This window comes from Bos javanicus, chromosome 12, assembly GCF_032452875.1.
Source record: "Bos javanicus breed banteng chromosome 12, ARS-OSU_banteng_1.0, whole genome shotgun sequence".
NCBI lineage: Eukaryota > Metazoa > Chordata > Mammalia > Artiodactyla > Bovidae > Bos > Bos javanicus.
Window position 1 is genome coordinate 50,461,476 of NC_083879.1, and position 22,686 is coordinate 50,484,161.

The 22,686-nt window shown below is 37.2% G+C and overlaps 1 protein-coding gene across 6 annotated transcripts in view; it reads right to left on the reverse strand.

Annotated features, from left to right (window-relative positions):
* Window positions 1-22,686, reverse strand: part of TBC1D4 (TBC1 domain family member 4) — a 210,120-nt gene that overhangs the window by 111,939 nt on the left and 75,495 nt on the right. Inside the window, exon 1 of one of the 6 annotated variants that reach the window (XM_061435096.1) lies at window positions 11,498-13,813. The exons of the other annotated variants lie outside the window; for them this stretch is intronic. The gene's annotated coding sequence lies outside the window, so the exon portion shown is untranslated. Of the gene's footprint in view, window positions 1-11,497; window positions 13,814-22,686 lie in introns of those variants that run through there. 6 annotated transcript variants of the gene reach the window in all.

The window sequence follows — 22,686 nt, forward strand, 5'->3', positions numbered from 1 at the left end:
TAGTGAAAAGGACACATTACATTTTAACATTATGATGAAAGTAGTTTTGCTGACCCACTGAAAGCATCTCAGGGAACCCAGAGATACACAACCATATTTGAGAATCACGGTTAATAGAGTATTTTACCATGCCCACAGCAATAAAGTATAAAAACATTAACCTAAGTTATCTCCACTGAATTCAATTATCTGTTAAACTTAAGGACATATAGGTTATAATCAAATTTTAATACCTTCCAAAATTGTTCAAACAGGCTCCAATACCAGCTCTCCAATTTATGGCTCTGTGGTCTTATACAAATGTATTCTTAACTTCTCTAAAACTTTAATCTTTTTTTCATGTATAAAATGGCTTAATGAGACCTGCTTCAAATGATTACTGTAAGGATTAAATGAGAGAATATATATGGTTGGCACATAAGTGCTCACTAAATGGTAGCCATTGTTTCTCATCATCTATCCTGGGTTCAAATATTTTGGTTTTTTAATGGACAGATTCCAATATTACAGATTCTTTTTCTCATACTTAAAACAGGAAAGCAATATGCCTACTTGAATCCTGTCTTTCTCACAGCTGAAACCATAAGATGTATTTCCAGGGTTGTAGATATTCTTCAAGGATGTCAAGGCTTGGAATGAAAGTTTAAGGATACTGCATGTGAACATCAAAGAGATTTACAAAGAGATCAGAAAATTACAGCAGATCTTACAGTATTAATATATGAGTCAGCAGTTATCAAAAGACAAAGCCTCATCTTTCTCTATAACTTGTTTTGTCGGAATCATTGTATATGTGTATGTGAGTGTGTGTGTGTATGTGTGTGTGTGTGTGTGTGTCGATAGATGGATAGATAGACAAAAGACATATTATTTTTGTATATATACCCAAAAAAAGCTCTCACCAGTTCCTCTTTCCACGTCTAATCGCCTATCTGCATGTTTGTGCCTTTATATTCTGCCTTGCCACCCATACTATGAATGAACACATTGCTGGTGAAGGCAGAAACACACATATACACACACACCTTGGACATCAGGGGCCATCACCTCTTGCTTACCCCTGAAACCTGTGCCTTCTGAGTTTTTGACCCTCATCCTACTAAGTTGGTCTCTGGAATGCTACACTTACCAACCCGTTAACTACAGCAATTAAGGTTTTCTTGGTTTTCAATATTTATATAATAAAAAGTATATAAGGCTTATAGTGTGCCAGGCCCTGTTTCAAACATTTTGACAAATACCAACTGATGGACAGGCTTAGCTTATCAGATCCACCAGATAATATAATGCCCACTACCACCCATTTGGTTGCTATGAACAGGCCAAGTCTACAAAATGTAGACATTCCAGTACCTTATAAAGTGCTTTTCAATTAATTCTAGGTTGACTTGTAAAATTACCTTATAAGGACAACACGTTATAGTTAACTTTCAGAAGCAAACACAAGTTTACTATCATCTCAGACCAACTTATTTTGAGCTCGAATTCATACCACCATATTATTTTCTTACTTATTAACCTAGCTTTAGCAGAATCATCATCTAGATCACACAGATTTTAGATCTTGCTATGGTCTTTATCAACTCTGAAAAATAAACATCATCATCAAACACAGAAGGTCATCAAAACCATTGACATTCATGAAAAGAACAATGGTACATTTGGCTGTTTATGAAATCCATTTGTTAGATGTTTCAAGTGAAACAAAAAAGAAAATTTAAAAAAATCAAAAAAGAAAAAATGAGTGCTCAGCGAGAATCACCTATATGTCAAATACTTGCTAGAGTATTACTAAATAATGCAAATAATTGTTTCATATTTCAAATACAATAGAAGCCAGATTTGCCAGCCAATCTTTTTAAGAAAATTAAAGAGTGTAGCTAGCTGTTTTGTCTAGTTCCTATTTTATTTCTCAGTATAAGTCAAATCAAATGTTTTTTGCCGGTGACTCTGAACTCTGGAAGCAACACTGCTGTGCTTTTACTACACAAACATAATGTGGACTTTGAATTGAAGAGAAACAACAATAGAAGCAGGACTATATCTAATTAATTTCATTCAACAAACAGTATCAAGCAGTTGCTATGTGCAAAACTCTTGTTAGATTTGGCAAAGTGTACAGTGGGTGGAAATATCACCATATTCAAAAAGATTGCATCCAGTTATAAACGAATGTTAACTCAATTTTAAAGAATCAGTTTTAAAAGACGATTATCTCAAGAGGAAAAAAAAAGATTGCGTTATTAGATTCAGTATAAAGCTTGCCAAGTACACAAAAAGCCATTTACACAGGAGAGGCACTAAACATGGAGATTTTGCACACAGAAGTGTGTGAATTAAAAAATGAATTTATCAAATTTTAATATATTTTCTGAAAAAATATTGTCATTCCTTTAAGTATTAAAGTAGTCTTGTGAGGGAAGTTAAAGGACAAAGTATAAATTTTCTAAAATCCAAAGAGAGCTTCCTTGGGGCTTAGTGGTAAAGAATCTGCCTGCCAATGCAGGAGACACGGGTTCAATCCCTGATCCGGGAAGATCCCACAAGCAATGAAGAAACTAAGCCCGTGCGCCACAGCTCTTGAGCCTGTGCTCTGCAACAAGAGAAGTCACCGCAATGAGAAGCCCGCGCAGTGCAACTAGCCCTCACTCGCCACAAAGAGAGAAATGCCTGCACAGCAACGAAGACCCACACAGTCAAAAATAAATAAATACAAATTTTAAAATAAATGAATACAGTCCAAAGAGATGGGAACCCAGGAGGTACATGTACCAGTTTGTGTCAACCAGGCAGTGGGTAAGGTTAGGCCAGAAAGGGATTCATCTACTGCTGTTTCTCCCCAGTGACTGCTTCCCATAGAGGCTGTGGCTCTTATCTCTGCAGAATATCTAACCAGGAATGATGTGTAAAATGCTAACTCTTCACTATAAAGCACTTCCCAGGTAGATCAGCCAGTAAAGAATCTGCCTGTAATGCAGGAGACCCGGGTTGGAGTGGGTCAGGCAGTTCCCCTGGAGAAGGGATAGATTACCCACTCCAGTATTCTTGGGATTCCCTAGTGGCTCAGATCGTAAAGAAACCGCATGTAATGCCAGAGATCTGGGTTTGATCCCTGATTTGGGAAGATCCCCTAGAGAAGGGCATGGCAACCCACTCCATTACTCTTGCCTGGAGAATTCCCATGGACAGAAGAGCCCAGCAGGCTACAATCCATGGGGTCTCAAAGAGTTGGACACAACTGAGCAATTAAGCATAGCACACTATGCAAATGCTAAGTCACTTCAGTCGTGTCCGACTCTGTGCGGCCCCATAGATGGCAGCCCACCAGGCTCCCCCATCCCTGGGATTCTCCAGGCAAGAACACTGGAGTGGCTTGCCATTTCCTTCTCCAATGCATGAAAGTGAAAAGTGAAAGTGAAGTCACTCAGTCGTGTCCAACTCTTAGCGACCCCATGGATTGCAGCCTAACAGGCTCCTCCGTCCATGGGATTTTCCAAGCAAGAGTACTGGAGTGGGGTGCCATTGCCTTCTCCGAGTTCAGAAGTTCAGAAGTCATAATATGAAATGCATTCCTCCAACATTATAATAAAAATAGCTTTATCCTATCAAGTGTTAGCTGCTCAGTCCCGTCCAACTCTGCGACCCCAGGGACTGTAACCCACCAGGCTCTTTTGTTCACGAGATTCTCCAGGCAAGAATACTGAAGTGGGTAGCCATTCCCTTCTCCAGGGGGTCTTCCTGACTCAGGGACCAAACCTGGATCTACTGCCTTGCAGGCAGTTTCTTTACCATCTGAGCCACCAGGGAAGCCCCTTATCCTATTAAAGGCTATGTATATAATGAGTCTTTGTATTATATGATGAGTTACTAGAAATAGCGAACCTACAAACAGTTAAAGCAGTTCACAATCCACTAAAGAAAAAAAAAAAAAAAAATAGCACCTTGGTATGTATCCTGGATCGCTCCAGATCCAATTAATTTTTGTGTTACTTCCATTTTCATTGGTTGGCCTCTTTAAGTTTCCTCATTTGTGTACAGGATCAGATTGTTTTTGCAATGCACTGGCTCTGCACTTTCCGACGGGGCACCTTGTTTGTCTCATGACCTGCTATTAATGTAGTTCCTGCTTTCAGGCAATGTTTTCCACAGGGTTATTTCCCATGCTGATAACCTAGGTAAAGGGTAAATGCTTAATCCAGTCTCCTTCATTATAAATCACAAGGTTCAAATCTCACACCTGCACAGGTGCAGAAAAAAATTCAGTACAGACTCACAGACAGTTCTAGTCACTATACTAAAACAATAAAATGCATTTTTCTTGCAGGCATGAATGCTGTTAATGGAGTTTATATCTCAACCTTTTACCATCTGAACAGCTGTTTTCAAAGGGGGGATAATAGAATTGACCCAAGAGCAGCACCACTACCATCGCTCAGAAACCTTTTCAGATCTTGTTAACTATGTTTTAAAAAGATAAAGTTCAAGTTCATCTACAGAGACAAACTGTTTTGAAACAAGCTCTGAACAATGTGCCTTTGTCTCATCAGGGAAAAAAGTAAAGAGATTCTTAAATAAAGACTGAAAAAGGATACTTCAAACCTTTTGGCATTTTTCCCCCCTAAAGGAGGCTTATCTATTTGCTTCACGAGAATGATTTCCATACAGGAAAAATTTTTACAAGTTTGTCATCTAACAGAATTAATTATCAATAAATAAACACAACAATGAATGTCCGAATGCAATTCCTACAATTCAAAAATATGAACACCAAAAAGAAAAATTAAACTGATGAAATAGACAAACAATTCTAACATAGATTTTGGGGGGAAAAACACAAACCAAGTAGCACATCCTTTACATTTATTAAGAGCGTAACTGCAAGGCATTTAGAGCATAGAGTGTTCTGAGTACTTGGGTATTTCTTCTTCTACAGTGTTGAAAAAATATTCTTGTCAAAGAATAGACACATTTTCAGATGAGAAAAGACTTGGGTTTTCAGCAACTGTGAATCTGGAAAGATCCCAGCTTTGGAGCACATCGGATCTCATTGTCTTCCCGGTCCTTCAACCCTCCCCCAAAGCCCCTCAATCATATGTCTTGATCTCCACCCACCCAAAAAAGATTCAGAAGGTTCACCCATACAAATGTTTTGGAGAAGCTATTTTAAAATATGCTTGAACAAAACAACACAGTAAAATAAGAGACAGGAAGTCACAGGATGAAGGAAACAGTGACTCCAATCTCAAGGGCTGTGCCACAGGCACGGGTGCCATCAGTCCCGTACCTAGGAAAGGAAGGGCTTTCAGGCTGGCTAGTAGGCTTGAAATGTTAGAAGAATTTAAGGATATAATTACAGCAGAGAGGGCAAGAAAACATTGGTAGAGATTCCGGGAAAACAAAAAGCAAACCAAAAAAAGCTGTAAAACAAAAGACATATAATCATGGCACACTGATGCTTTGGTGAATGTTTACAGAGTTACAACAGCATGACCTATGACTAATGATTAAATCTTAGAATCAATCTAAAAACAAAGCATGAAATTAAATATGGGCACATCATGCTGTAACGATATCAATTTTATCAATATAAAAAAGTACAGACACCAGAAACTAGAAAGTGGAAGTAGAAGAGAGATTTTTAAAAGGCAAAGGTTGTAGAATTGACATGGAAATTTTAATAAATACCATTAAAGAAACACTAATTTGGAAAGATACACGTACCCCAATGCACATAGAACATTATTTACAAATGCAAAGATATGGAAGCAACCTGAGTCCATCAACAGATGAATGGATAAAGAAGTGCTTTAAAAAGATAAAGTTCACAGCTTTCTTATCCATTCATCTGCTGATAGACATCTAGGTTGCTTCCATGTCCTGGCTAATGTAAACTGTGCTGCGATGAACATTGGGGTACACGTGTCTCTTTCAATTCTGGTTTCCTCAGTGTGTATGCCCAGCAGTGGCATTGCTGGGCCGTATGACAGTTCCATTTCCAGTTTTTTAAGAATCTCCACACTGTTCTCCATAGTTAGCATTCATACACCAACAGTATAAGAGGGTTCCCTTCTCTCTGCACCCTCTCCAATGGAATATTACTCAGCTATTAAAAAGAATGCATTTGAATCAGTTCTAATGAGGTGGATGAAACTGGAGCCTGTTACACAGAGTTAAGTAAGTCAGAAAGAAAAACACCAATACAGTATATTAACATATATATGGAATTTAGAAAGATGGCAATGATGACCCTATATGCAAGACAGCAAAAGGGACACAGATGTAAAGAAAAGACTTTTGGACTCTGTGGGAGAAGGCAAGGATGGGATGATTTGAGAGAATAGCATTGAAACATGTATATTATCATATGTGAAACAGATCTCCAGTCCAGGTTCGATGCATGAAACAGCGTGCTCAGGGCTGGTGCACTGGGATGACCCTGAGGGATGGGATGAGGAGGGAGGTTGGAGGGGGGTTCAGGATGGGGAACACATTGACACCCATGGCTGATTCATGTCAATGTATGGCAAAAACCACTACCATACTGTAAAGTAATTAGCCTCCAATTAAAATAAATAAATTAATTTTTTTTAAAAAGATAAAGTTCAGAGACAAAGTGTCTTGAAACAAGCTATGAACACTTACCCTTTATCTCACCAGGGTAAAAAACAAAGAGATTCTTAAAGACAAAGGGGATACTTCAAACATTTTTGCATTTTATTTCCTATAAGTGTAACATATAATATATATAAAAAAGAATGAATGAATATATTAAAAAAGAATAAAATTTTCCCATTTGCAATGACATGGGTAGACTTGGAAGGTTTCATGCTAAGTGAAATAAGACTTACAAAGAAAGACGAATACTGTATGATACCACTTATAAGTGAAATTCATTTTATATTGGAGAGGAAGACCAGGTAACTTCTCTTAGTTCACAGCTTTCTGCATCTGAGAAATCATACCCAACACACTTCATCTGCACCTAGACGTGATTTAGCAAATGAGATTCTGCTATTTGAGTCTGAATCACAACATTCTATCTGTTGTGATAGAATGAGACTGCTGGGCATCTTAGAAATGGGTGAGTATATTTTTCATGTCAAAGGATGTAAATAATTTGTGGACAGAATTCAGACTTTGGTGGATTAAATAAATAAATATAAATTATTTCATGGGAATAAATTATTCCCATGTCTTAAATCTCGCCTGGACCTGTGACTGCTCTGACCAATAGAATGCAGTAGAAATGACGTCCTGAGATTTCTAAACCCATGCATTAAGAAAGCCTTCAGCTTCTATTTTTGTACGCTGATGAAAAAATAGTTGCCATATAAGAAGTCAGACTACCATGAGGCTGACGCGCTATGAGGAAGCTAAAACTGGCCATGTGGAGACACCAGAGAGATTCCGGCCAACTCCGAGTTGACAGTGACCTCAGCCGAGGCACCAGACAGGGAAGAAGACATGCTGAAAATTCCAACTATGTCAGATGCCACATGGAGCAGAGAGAGCTATCTTTACGAAGTCCTGCCCAAACTGCGTGATAGTGACAACTAAATAATAGGTATCGGCTTAGGCCAATTTTAACGTGACCTGTTATGCACCCAAGAAAGTAAAAAACGTCTAATTTCTCCCTCTCCCTTCACTCTGCAGTTTGTGGGGTTGCAAAATTGGACACGACTTAGTGACCGAACGACAACCACCAACAATATACAAAATCTCACTAATTTCTCTCTCTCTACCTCCCCAATACTGCTCTAACAAGTTCACCCTTCTCTTTACTCCCACTGTTTATATTCAGTCTAAGCACTTTTTGAATGAATTACTCCAGTAACTTTCTAATATCCCTTTACCACTCACCACTACCCTGGACATTAATCGTTCTCCAAATTACAGTCAAAGTTGCCTTTCTAGACGCAAATCTAATGTCACACCCATGCATAAAATCATCACTAGCTCTCCCACACACATAAGAGACATCTCAGCATGCATACAAAACCTTCCACAATTTGGATTCAGACCACCTCTTCAGCTCTACAGCCCATTGTCTCCTACGGGCAATGAGCACTCCAGAAAAAGAATGTCAAGTGTGAAAAATCCAAGCATACGTTCTGGAATCTAGAGGCATATATGTTGTTGTCGTTCAGTCACTAAGTCATCTCCGACTCTGCAACCCCATGGACTGTAGCCCACCAGGTTCCCCTGTCCGTGGGTTGCCATGTCCCTCTCCAGGGGATCTTCTTGACCCAGGGATTGAACCCATGTCTCCTGGATTGGACGGTGGATTCTTTATCGCTGAGCCAGCCAGGGAAGCCACAGGTATTATATAGGCTGCCACCAATTAACCCTATGAACTTGGCAATCACTTGAGATAGACTTTAGCTTCCTTTACATACACATTAAAGTGAAAAAGGAGAGGGAAAAAGTTGGCTTAAAACTCAACATTCAAAAAACTAAGATCATGCCTTATGGTCCCATCACTTCATGGCAAATAGATGGGAAAACAATGGAAACAGTGAGAGACTTTATTTTCTTGGGCTCCAAAATCACTGCAGATGGTGACTGCAGCCATAAAATTAAAAGACACTTGCTCCTTGGAAGAAAAGCTATGACCAACCTAGACAGCATATTAAAAAGTAGAGACATTACTTTGCCAACAAAGGTCCATCTAGTCAAAGCTATGGTTTTTCCAGTAGCTATATATGGAGTGAGACTTGGACTATAAAGAAAGCTGAGCACAGAAGAATTGATGCTTTTGAACTGTGGTACTGGAGAAGACTCTTGAGAGTCACTTGGACTGCAAGGAGATCAAACCAGTCAATCCTAAAGGAAATCAGGCCTGAATATTCACTGGAAGGCCTGATGCTGAAGCTGAAACTCCAATACTTTGGCCACCTGATGCAAAGAACTCACTCATTAGAAAAGACTTGATGCTGGGAAGATTGAAGGCAGGAGGACAAGGGGACAACAGAGGATAAGATGGTTGGATGGCATCACCAAATCGATGAACATGAGTTTCAGCAAGTTCCAGGAGTTGGTGCTGGACAGAGAAGCCTGGTATGCTTCAGTCCATGGGGTCACAAAGAGTCAGACACAAATTAGTGTTAGACAAGAACTAGATGATTTCTCCTTCACTTTCCATCTCTGTATGCTGTAATTCCCACAATTTTTTGCTGTCGTTGCTATTCAGTCGCTCAGTTGTGTCCAACTCTTTACAACCCCATGGACTTGCATTTTGGAAATTAGAAAGAAAGAAGATGTGTTTCAAAGGGAACTTATACATACCATCCTTCTCCTTGGCCCCAAGCCCTACCCTCCTGCCTGCTTGTCTCCAGGATCAGCTCTCCTTATCTGTTCTTAATTCCTCTTTTACTTTGTCCTGTTATCTTCACAAAGCCCAAGCTTCCTTCTCATGGTCACCCTCATGATGATGGGGTGAGCAGAGAGGGGGAGGGTACCTGCTGGAATTTGTACGCATGACTGTTTATGAGTCACGTACCTCACAGGCAAGAATCACCTCTAGAAATATTTCCAAGTCAGTACATGACACTGAGTGATCTTGACATTAGGCAGTATTTCAATAGCTGAAAGTAAAGTACAATCAGAAAGAACACAATATTCTAACTTCAGAGACATAATCAATTCTTTTCTATCAAGAGTTATGTATAAAGTTTAAAAATATAATACTCTGGCAAGGAGACATTTCCTTCTTAAAAATAGTTAGTAGCATTTGCAGATTAATCTACAATTTGTCACCCACAGAATGTAGCATATTTATTGGCCAGATTAAGGAAGATGTTTTTATACATTACTTTTTTTAAACTCCTAGAAAGTAAAGGCAACAAATTCAAACTACTTTCAGAATGTGTCTGTAAAACTTGAAGTCGTAAATAAAACTACATTGTAAGCTCCATGAAGATGGATGCTTTTTCAGTCCTGGAAACTAGACTATTTGTGAAACTAATGAATGAGTTAATGAAAGGGAATATGAAGCAATGAGGTGTTACTCAAATTATGAGAACCTGTGGACTTTTGCTCAAAAGGACATTTCACATAAAAATTCAGACTAGCACCTCTGAAAACATGTAGATCTTGAACTGTTCTTCTATCTCTTATAAAGTTACTTAAACAAAGCTATGTGTATTCTGTAGGATGTCTAACAATGTCAGTCAGTTCAGTTCAGTCACTCAGTCGTGTCTGACTCTTTGCGACCCCATGAACCGCAGCACGCCAGGCCTCCCTGTTCATCACCAACTCCCAGAGTTTACCCAAACTCATGTCCATCGAGTCAGTGATGCTATACAGCCATCTCATCCTCAGTCGTCCCCTTCTGCTCCTGCCCCCAATCCCTCCCAGCATCAGGGTCTTTTCCAGTGAGTCAACTCTTTGCATGAGGTGGCCAAAGTATTGGAGTTTCAGCTTCAACATCAGTCCTTCCAATGAACACCCAGGACTGATCTCCTTTAGGATGGACGATGTCAGTCAAGTGTGCCCAAAGTCAAGGATATACATGACATGAATTCTAGCAGAATCTTTCCTACTTATAGATTGGAGGGAAGGGGTTGAATAATTTTATTAGCAAGCAATTTAAAACATTTTTATATGAAAATAAACAGGATGTATTAAAAAATAGACTAAAATCTGCATTAATTCTTAACATAAGCAAAACTTCAAAGAAATTTAGAGCTTGTAGCAGACCGCACAATTGTCACCCCCATTCTCTCCACATGTACAGCTTCACTTTCCTCTGACCTAAAGCTTTGGTTGAAAAGTTCAAAAAGACTGAATAGAACATTTCAGCATTCTTTCAATGTAAGAAAGATCCATTACATAATGATGACTCTGCTCTAATAAAATGCTTCCATTCTCAGGTAATGGCAGCAAAGAAAAGGATAAAATACTTAAAGGTAAATTTCTATCATTGGAGAAGGAAATGGAAACCCACTCCTGCACTCTTGCCTGGAAAATCCCATGGGCAGAGGAGCCTGGTAGGCTATAGTTCATGGGGTCGCAAAGAGTTGGACACAACTTCACTTCACTTTTCTCATCATGTTCTCTATTTTAAAGGTCATCTGCCTACCTGATTCTATATATTTTATTTGGTACCTAAAACTTTAAAAAACATTTTCCATGCAGTCTTCCACTCTTTTGTAAATGCATGCATGTGTGTTCAGTCGCTTCAGTCGTGTCCAACTCTTTTTAACTCTATGGACTGTAGCCTGCCAAGCTCCTCTGTCCATGGGATTCTACAGGCAAGAATACTGGAGTGGGTTGCCATGCCCTCCTCTAGGAGTAAACATATACTCACACACAAAATATTATAATCTGTGATAAAAAGATTTCTGTAAGTCATTTTACATAGCAATTTTAATTCAGACGAGCACAGAATAAAGGTACCCCAATAAACTGACCCAAAAAATGTAAAAGTGAGATACAGGACGCTTTTATACCTAAAAACATACACTGCCTAAGAACAAAAAAGAAAAATAGAACTCACAGAGAGGTAAAGTTATATACACAAGGTGTCTGAACTTCTGTCTCCAGTCAGAAGCAGAGGAAGTGTGAAGCAAGCCAGCCCTTGGGCCTTGGGTGAATGAAATGCACAGTCCAGTGTCACAGAATTTCTGGCATTTGCAGTCATGAGGAAAGAGCATGCAGCTCCCATGCTCCAGGGCCCCTCTCTTAAGGGCTGCTCCAGGAATGCAGGTCCAAAATAAACCAAACCAGAACACTGAACTGCCTTTCACCCATGGATGACGACCTACTCCTGTACCTGGCCAGGTATCATAGATCCAAAATCAACAGTTTTAATTCCTCCCTGTCCACCACATCCTCAGCTTCACATCATCACTATTTTTCAGAGAAAAATGTGTGGATTCTTTTGGTGGGAAAACAGCATGAAAATAATTATTAGTTCTAATTTCACAGATAGTAATAAAAATGTTCACTAACAACTAGCTTTTATCATTGCTAAACAAAATGTTTTTATTATGATATCCATTTACTTATATTGCTTAAAATACATTCTGAAATACTGTGGGGGTTGTGTAGGTTTTTTTTGGGGGGGGGGACATTAACATGTTCACAATTTATTAAGTTTTTACTAATTTTGATCTGGTAGATACCTTAATGGATAAAGACAAGTGTAAATAATTTTGCTAAATATACCAACATTTTCAAAATTCACATGTTGTTGCAAAATAATTAATACATATATATACAAAGAAAGTAATTTACTACTGATTATTATTAGCTTTTTACCTAGGTTTGTTGAGATATAATTGATATACAACACAGTTTTAGATTTACAACATGATTTGGTTACTATCATTTCTATATCTCTTATGATACAAATTTCAATTGCATTAGATTTTATCATGGGAACTTATACTTTTCCCTCGTCCTAGGTGTACTATGACATTATTATAAAAGAACCCAATACTTCATCTTTCTGTGTTTCCTGTTAAATTTGTTGTGTTTACCATTTAAAGAACTCAAACAAATTGAGAAGAAAAACACATATTCAAGTAGGACAAAGGATATGAATGTATAATCCTTTTTTTACTGAAGTATCGTTGATTTACTTTATATCAGTTTCAGGTGTATAACATTGTGATTCAATATTTTTATAGATCATACTCCATTTAAATTGTTATAAAATATTGACTACATTTCCCTGTGTTGTACAGTATATCCCTGTAGCTCATTTTTTTATACCTAGTAGTTTGTGCCTCTTTACCTCTATGCCTATCTTGCCTCTTCCCCTTTCTCTCTTCCATCTGCTAACCACTAGTTTGTTCTTTGTGAGTCTGCTTTGGTTTTGTTATATTAATTCATTTGCTTTATGTTTTAGATTCCACATCTAAGTGATAACAAACAGTATTTGTCTTTCTCTGCATGACTTACTTCACTAACCTTAACACCCTCTAGGTCTATCCATGTTGCTGCAAATGGCATAATTTCATTCTCCTTTACAACTGAGTCATATTCCACTATGTCTATATCACCATATTTTCTTTATCCATTCATCTGTTGACAGACATTCAGGTTGTTTCCATATCTTAGCTATTGTAAACAAATGCTGCTATGAACATTGGGGTGCATGTATCTTTTTGAAGTAATGTTTTCATTTTCTTCAGACATACCCAATCACAGAATTGTTAGACCATATAGTTGCTCTATTTTTAATTTTTTGAGAAACATCCATAATGTTTTCCAGAGTGATGGCACCAATTTACAGTCTCACCAACAGAATACTAAGGTTCCCTTTCCACACAACCTTGCCAATATTTGTTATTTGTGGTCTTTTGAATGATAGACATTCTGACAGGTGCAAGGCGCTATCTTATTGTGGTTTTGATTTGCATTTCTCTGATGATTAGTGATGTTGAGCATCTTTTCACGTGCCTGTTGGCCATCTGATGTCTTCTTTGAAAAAATGTCTATTCAGGTCTTCTGCCAATTTTCTAATCATGAGCAGATTATTCTTAGGAGAAGTGGTAAAATAAAGATAATTGAAAAATAAAGAAATATAGATTAAATCAAGAAGATGTTAGTTTTGGAAAAGATTATTTAAAAAAATTATACACAGTGCTGGAGAAGATCCAGTAAAATGAGCCCTTGATGGTATAACTGTAATTAAGAATAGGCTTTCATAAAATAATTGGGCAAAATATTTAATACCTTCATACAACTTGACTTTTTAACTTTTTAACTCCACTTTTAGGAATCTAGCCACCACCACCTCAAATTAAATATAGAAATATTTCTGAAAATTATTAAATTTGTCTTAAAAATAAATTATTTTTCAAAAATCCTTTTAGAACAAGATATAAACAAATGATACAGCCATTCTTCAGAGCATTACTATTAGAAATAATTTATATGATATATATATATCCCACATGAAAGAAATAGGTGAATTACAGTGTATTCATTCTGAGTAATAAAAACAATCATTAGTTTTTGAAAAGATGACACAGTAAGAAAAAGTAGAATACAAAACTGTATACATGGTATCATTACAACATAATTCTTTTTTTGTTTTATTCTAGAATAGTTTTAGATTTACAAAAAAAAATGTCAAGGTAATATGAAGGCTTTCCATATAATTTAAAACTAATTTCTCCTGTGGTTAACATCTTCCTCTAGCATGGTGAACTTATCACTATTAATCAGCCCATAATGATACTTTTTTTTAACCAAAGTCCATGCTTTATTCAGGGACTTTCCTGCTGGCTCAGATGGTAAAGAATCTGCCTGCAATGTGGGACACCCGGGTATAATCCCTGGGTTGAGATGATCCCATGGAGGAGGGCATGGCAGCCCACTCTAGTATTCTTGCCTGGAGAATCCCATGGACAGAGGAGTCTGGCGGACTACAGTCCATGGGACTGCAAAGAGTTGGACACAACTGAGCACTAACTCTACATGCTTTATTCAGATGTCCTTAGCTTTTCCCAAATGTCCTTTTCTGTTCCAGGATCTCACATCACATTTAGTAGTCATATTTTCTTAAGCACCCCTTGGTTGTGACAGTATCTCATATTTTCCTTGTTATTTATAGCTTTAAGACATACAAGGCATTTTGTAAAATATTCCTTAATTGGGACTTCCCTTATTTTTTTCTCATGGTTATGATGGGTTTTGAGGAGAAAGGTCACAGAAGGAAAGTACTGTTTCCAACAACATATTTAAGAGATAACATGGGAAAAAAGAAATTTAACAAAATGTTAACCAGAATGTTAACAATAATTAAGTTGAATAATGAGGGTCTATGAGTAATTTTTTTCTTCTGTCATTGACCTAAATCACTTTTTTAAATGCTTCACTAAAATCATTTTTATTATTATAAAAGGAAACACCTAAAAGGAAATCATATAGTTAAAAATGGAACAATAGCAGAAATATGTCATCTGCTGTCCCTCCTCCCATGCTCAGAAATGGGGTGGCTACACTTGTCTACCAGCTGCTGCTTCTCCTCTTGTCACCAGAAGCCGTGTAATTGATTTGACAGCTGTTGAATGACTTCTAGGTACTGGTGCATCTATTCAGGCTAGAGACAGAGAAGGGCAAACTGTTTGGGTAGGGCTGTCATTCTTTCTGACATCCTTCTTATATATAGGGCAACAAGCAATATACCATTATGTATATGAAAAGGGAGAATTCAGCCCATTACATTCTAATCTATGTGGAGAAAAGATCATGAACTATTAGGTGAAAAAAAAATCAAGTTGCAGAACAGTGTAAATGGTAGGCACAATTTTTATAAATAGAATATATAAATGTCAAATCAATTTCATATATGTATTTTTTAAGCCTAGAAGGGTGTGCATCAGTCTGCAACTTCCTGAAGGAAAAGAGAATTAAAAGGGAAGTTGATTTTTGGCTTTCTTACTGCTTATACACTGATATATTATACAACCTTCACCATAAAGCTCCTCTATATTTTAAAATGCTCTTTAAAAATGATAAAAGATGCTTATGGAAAGTTTATATAATATGAAAAAATGAAATGATTAACACTTTCATTTCATTTTTTCATATTACATCAACTTTGCCATAAGCATCTTTTATCATTTTAAAAAGCACTTTAAAATATAGGGAAGCTTTAAGCCAAAAATTCATCAATTTAAAGAGTTAAACTAACCACCATATACAAAATTGGGCAGAGTTGCAAAGAGTAAACCAAAAGAAGGAAGTTTCAAAAAGTTTCAGAAATGGCATACCAAGATTACAATTCTTCACTCAACTTTCAAGAATGTAAATGGCATTTTTGTGTGTTTAGTTCCTTTTTCAAATTGAAAATAAATGCAGCTGTCTGTATTCTTTGCACATCTTTCTCTCCCCAACCACCAGTATTTTAAGAAGGTGTTCATGGCAAGTACTAGTTAACGTCAGAGAGAGGGGCTTTTCAACCATAATTTAATTAGTTCACTCAGGCCTTTCCAACAGCTGCAGTGTCTAAAGGCAGCCAACTGTTAAGGCAATATGCCCATATTTTTTAATAAGCTGATTTGATACACATATCTCAAGAGAATCTGTGAAGAAACCTATTCAAGAGTCCAACCCAGAGATGTAACAGTAATCATCTTCACAGCTACTCACAGTGAATGCTGTGCTCCTTGTAATTGTATTTTTTATTTTTTTTTATGTCAAAGATCATCAGACATCATCTGGACTTGAAAAATGGCAAAGGTATCCGTTTCTACTCAACTCAACTTCTCCGAGTTAAAGCATTGCAAGTCTTTGTAAAAACACAAATAACAGACAGCACATTTTATTGAAACTCCATTTCTGTCTCAGCACAATTTCATCAAACTAAATGGAACCCTGGGAAGTCAGTGGTGATGAGGCTAAGAGACTCAGGAAAGACATGGCATGGCCAGCCCAAGGCAACTCAGAAATTTCAGAAGAATGATGAGACCTGAGGAAATTCCTCTTTTTAAGATATATAGCTCTATTTACTAAGTTTTCAGAGTTCCTAGGAGAATAGAAAAAATAAAAGTGATTTATTAGAGAAGCAGAGAGCTCAGGAAAGATCAGGCAGTTTTCCCCTGTATCAGATTGAAAAGATCCTGCATGGCAAGATACTATCCCATACATGTGGTTTATTTACCCACAAGAAAGGTTAGTTAGCGTAGTTTAGGGTTAGAAAATGAATCTAAGGTTATGAAGGACCTAAGGGAATCTAAGACTTCTGGGACAGAGACCCAACACCTCGGGGACAATGAAGGATCTAACACCGTCATTCAGGTACTTCTAGAATTCAGGCAACCTAGATCATCAACACCCTAAGAATACTGAAAACTTACAATTCTTATCATTTCTCAATAGTTCTTGATAAACTGAAGCAGGTAATGCAGTTGAATAGCTGCCCAAAGCTTCAGACATGTTTCTGATCTACATGTGTAAGAAGAGGAAGCCATCTAGACAGGCCCCCATTTGTCAACACTGGTAAGAGGGTGCTGGCTACAAATTCTAGCGTGCTCTCCTTCAAGAAGTCGTTCATCGCTCTGCACTTCTATTCACTCAACACATGTTTATCTGGGTGTTATCCTATGCCATGGCCTGTGCTAGGTGCTGGATTTAGAAGGCCAATGAGCCACAGACTCTTCTTTCAAGGATATTTAAATCTCCAGGAGGATGTCCTGTTTTTGCCAGACTCTTTCCAAACCTATTCCTCAAGGAGTCAGAAAGGTTACATTTCTGAATTCTAGAAAAATGGTAGTCATAGCAATGGAAGCATAGCTTTGAATCTTCCCAAATCTCCACATGAAAACAGAACAACTAATACCAAAACCAAAACCCTGGACAACATCCACAGCAAAACCAGGTGAGAGAGTATCTTCTTGAATCCCAAAAAATACAAATCATTTGGTAGAAATCACATGCAACTACAAGACTTGCACAGTCCCTGAATCTCTAAAGAAAGGAAGAAAGTGAAGCAGTAAGGTGACTAAGGAGCCTGAGAACCAGAGTAACCAACAGGTACTTACTACAAAGCCTTGCTGGCCAACATCAGAGCAGCAACTGAAACTGGAAGGCTTTTGGCTACTCCAAAAACAGATGAATGATAAAGCCAATGGCCAAGTCTAAGGGGCTAAACTCTGGAAACTGCTCCCCTCAGCACTCACACTCAAGATGGGAACTCAGACTGACAAGAAACTGCTAGACATAAAATCAAACTTGAGTAGAACAGGAAAAGGAAAGAGAAGGTCCAGAGAAAAGAAGAAAAGAATAAGCCAGGAAATCTCACAAAATAAGCTACTGCATTTTTAAACAGTCTTATGAATATATAATTTACATATCCCAAATTTTGCCTTTTTAGGGCATACAATTCATTCATTTTTAGTGTATTTACAAAGTTATGCAGCCACCAGGTCAGTTCAGTTCAGTGGCTCAGTCGTGTCTGACTCTCTGCAACCCCAGGGACTACAGCATGCCGGACTTCCCAGTCTATCACCAACTCCAGGACCCTGCTCAAACTCATGTCCATCGAGTTGCTGATGCCATCCAACCATCTCATCCTCTGTCGTCCCCTTCTCCTCCTCCTTTCCCAGCATCAGGGTCTTTTCCAATGAGTCAGTTCTTTGCATTAGGTGGCCAAAGTATTAGAGCCTCAGCTTTAGCATCAGTCCTTCCGATGAATATTCAGGACTAATTTCCTTTAGGATTGACTGGTTGGATCTCCTTGCAGTCCAAGGGACTCTCAAGAGTCTTCTCCTATACCACAGTTCAAAAGCATCAATTCTTTTTGATGCTCAAAAAGAACTGAGGATCAATTTTTTTTCTTTTTGGCGCTCAGCTTTCTTTATGGTCAAACTCTCACATCCATACATGACTACTGGAAAAACCATTGCTTTGACTAGATGGACCTTTTTCAGCAAAGTAATGTCTCTGGTTTTTTACATGCTGTCTAGGTTAGTCACAGCTTTTCTTCCAAGGAGTAAGCATCTTTTAATTTCATGGCTGCAGTCACCATCTGCAGTGATTTTGGAGCCCAAGAAAATACAGTCTGTCACTGTTTCCATTGTTTCCCCATCTATTTGCCATGAAGTGATGGGACTGGATGCCATGATCTTAGTTTTTTGAATATTGAGTTTTAAACCAGCTTCTTCACTCTCCTCTTTCACTGCAGTCATCACCATTACCCAATTTTAGGACATTTTCAACACCCCAGAAACAAACCTTGTACCTGTTACCAGTCACACTTCCAAATCCTCAGCCTTCCCCCTCTCACCCAACTCCTAAAAACCACTAATTTATTTTCTCTATTCACAGTTTTTATTATTTTACATAAATGGTTGTTACACAATATGGTCTTTTATGACTGGTTCCTTTCACTTAGCACTTTTTGAGATCCATCTATGTTGTAGCATGTATTGCTATGCTAAGTCACTTCAGTCGTGTCCGACTCTGTGCGACCACATAGACGGCAGCCCACCAAGCTCCCCCATCCCTGGGATTCTCCAGGCAAGAACACTGGAGTGGGTTGCCATTTTCTTCTCCAATGCATGAAAGTGAAAAGTGAAAGTGAAGTCGCTCAGTCGTGTCCGACTCTTAGCGACCCCATGGATTGCGGCCTAACAGGCTCTTCGGTCCATGGGATTTTCCAAGCAAGAGTACTGGAGTGGGGTGCCATTGCCTTCTCCGTAGCATGTATTAGTAATTCATAAACTTCATTCCTTTTTATTGCCAAATGATATTCCATTGTATAAGCATAACACTTTTGTTTCTCTATTCATCACTTAAAGGGCATTTGAGTGGTTTACACTTTTTGGCTTCTATGAACAATGCTGTTATGAACATTCATCTATAAGTTTTGCATACACTATGTTTTCATTTCTCTTGGAACTGTTGAGTAATATGGTAACTCTATGTTTAAACTTTTGAGCAATTCCAGACTATTTCCCATAGTGGCTGTATGATTAATGTTTTACTTTCCTGTCAACAATGTGTGAAGGTTCCAATGACTCTACTTCTTTGTCAACACTTGTTACTGTCTGTCTTTTTTGTCATTGCTGTTTGGGTAGGTGTCAAGTAATAATTTGTGGGTTTGATTTGCATTTCAATATGGCAAAAGACACTGAGCATTTGAACATTTGCATATCTCCTTGGAGAAAATGCCATTGAAATACTTTGCCCATTTTTAATTGGATGATGTGTCTTTATTATTGAGTGGTAATAGTTCTTTATATATTCTGGTTATAAGTCCCTTTAGACATATGATTTGCAAATATTTTCTCTCATATTACGCATTGTCCTTTCATTTTCTTGAAGGTAAACGTGCACAACCTTTTAATTTTGATAAAGTCCAGCTTAGTCTTCTCTTTTGACCTTTATATTTTGGAGGCCATATCTAAAAAAACATTGACTAAATCCAAGGTCATGAAGATTTGCTCCCACATTTATTCTAGGAGTTTTATAGTTTTACCTCTTACATTTAGATCTATGATCCACTTTAAGTTAGTTTTTGGATAGTATGTGAAGTAGGCTGCAAGTTCATCCTCGTGGCTACAGTCCATGGGGTCACTAAGGAGTTGGACATGACTTAGCAACTAAAACAACAACAATACAGCTTTCCCAGCACCACTCGCTGGAAGGATCATTTATTTCCCCACTGAACTGTTTTAGCACTCAGGCCAAAAGTTAATTTACAATAAATGTAAGAGTTTATTTCTCATCTTGGAATTCTGTTCTATAGATCCATGTCTATCTTGATGTGAGTACCACACTGTCTTGATTACTATAACTTTGTATTCTGAAACTGATAAATGTGAGTCCTCCAACTTTGTAATTTTTTTTAATGCTTTGAGTATCCTAGGTCTCCTGAATTTCAGGATAAGTTTGCCAATTTCTGAAAAAAAAAAAACAAAAACAAAAAAACAAGCCCTTGGGATTCCAAAAGTGATTGCACTGAATATCTTGATCAACTTGAGGATGCCATTTTAGCCATATTAATTTTTCCAATCCATGAACAAAGATGAATTGCCATTTAGTAGATTTCATTGTTTTTCAATAACATTTTGTAGTTTTTAATGAACAAGTCTTGTACTTCTTTTCCTAAATTTATTTCTGTTTTGTTCTTTTTCATGCTAGTGTAAATGTAATTGGTTTTTTAACATCGTTTTTGGCTTGTTTATTGCTAGATGGAAATTTCTGGTCTTAATCATTTCACCTAGAGCAAACTCTAGATTCTCTCTCTCCATTTCTCACTCCCTTGCTTCCAAACATATTAAAATTCCAGTTTTTCAGAAAGAGCTACTGGTAAGTTATCAGTCTTACCCTCAAGAAAACTTTTATTAGATGTTTTAGTTTGAATATATGCATGTGTGTATATAATTATACACATCTGTGTTTTTTTTTTTACAGTTAATGAATCTACAAACAGAATCTTACCAACATTCATATTACAATGATGGTAGGTTATGGGCAATTTTTTTCATCATTGCTAAATTTGTTTTCAAATTTTTTCTATAATTAATATGTACAATTTGTTTCTATTTTTTTTAATTCAATTTTTAAAGTGTTTTTTCACTTCTGTCAAGTAAGTTTGTGAACTGCTTCAATTTAAGACTAAGAAAATGACTATAATTTCAGTTAGTATAAATTCATTTCCGTAGTCTTAGAAAACATTTGATACTTTTCCAGTGTGAATTCATTCAAAATTACTCATTAGACTTTTTTTTCCTTCAAAATACTCTAGTTGATAGATAATTTAAAGTATTTGAGCCCTTCTTGAATTTTTACAAGTTGATTAGTTCACTTCAGCTTGAGGTGCACAGTTTGATTCAGACTAATCCTTGGTGAAGTTTCACAGTAAAATAAACAAACTCCTAAATATAGCTTTAAGGGACAAAACCATAAATCTCTTTAACAAACTAATATTCTGCTGCCTAGAAACATCTTCAAAAAGGGCATAAATGTTCCCTGTAATCCATCTTTTAGATATCTGTAAAAAGCCCCTTCTAATCTTAGGATGTTAAGACACTGCTATCAGTTTATCCTTATCCTGTTCTGTCGCCTCTGGGGGAAATGAATCTGATGCAAACCTTTTAAATGTTCCGATCTTAAAAAAAAAAAAATGTTCTGATCTACTTCACAGAATTTATAAAAAATGTCCTTAGTTTCAGGATTTTAATATTTGTTCCCCAAATTCATTCTTGTTTACTTTATCCCTATTTGCCACAGACCTAAACTTCAGTTGCCTATTTTGTTCAAAGGAAATCAAAGTCCTCTGGGAATACTGTTGTGAGCTCTAAATAAGCTGATATACATAAAGCTCTTAACACAGCATATGCTGGTGATAATCACTCAATAAATGGTAGCTCCAATTAGCTCTATTTAATACATTTTCAAAACTTTACTATATTATCTCCCCCTTTCATACTCAAAGTTGTTCAGTCTGTCTTCCTCTACAGTCTGCTGAAACCACACCCTCCCTTAACGTGTATAGTAATCTGAGGGTGGGCACACCTCAGTGTTATACACAGTAGGACAATGTGCCTTCTGTCTCCTTCTCCTCAGCTGACTCCTTAACAATTGCAACCTATAGCCCTAGTGAATTATGCCCCAAATAAACTAGGTGCCAATGAAGACTAGAGGTCAAAACTATAAATAAACTCCGCACGTGCTATATTTGCTTAAGAAGATGGGTCATGGCACACCGCAAAGAATACTATTACATGATGTGCAGTCAAAAAATTAAACACCTGTTTTGTTTCAGAACAACCACGTGGAAATTAATAGTGAAATCAACTGCCTTAAAAAGAGGAAGTTCACAACCTATATTTCAAGCATAGATATAAAATATTTTCACCAATCTCAAATGCCAGACACTTCACACAGACCATGACTCCAAGTGGCAAAGGCTATATAAGTCCACAGAGATAAAGAGGCCAAAAGTACCCTAATGCTGTGCAATGTATTTTGCAAGTGATATAAATCTTCTTCTTCAAAGCTGTTCTTTACTTTTCTTTACTGAGCCCAAAAAGGAAGCAGATGGTAAACATGACAACAACTCAAATTTTAATGCAGATAGAGTAAATAAAATACACACTATCATTCTTCTCACCTTTACAATGTAATGTAACAAAATGAAACTAGTTACCACTTGGTAGGAAATGTGAGGTCTTCTGTAAAACCCAATTAATGTTATCAGTGTTATAGCGGATATAATTATAT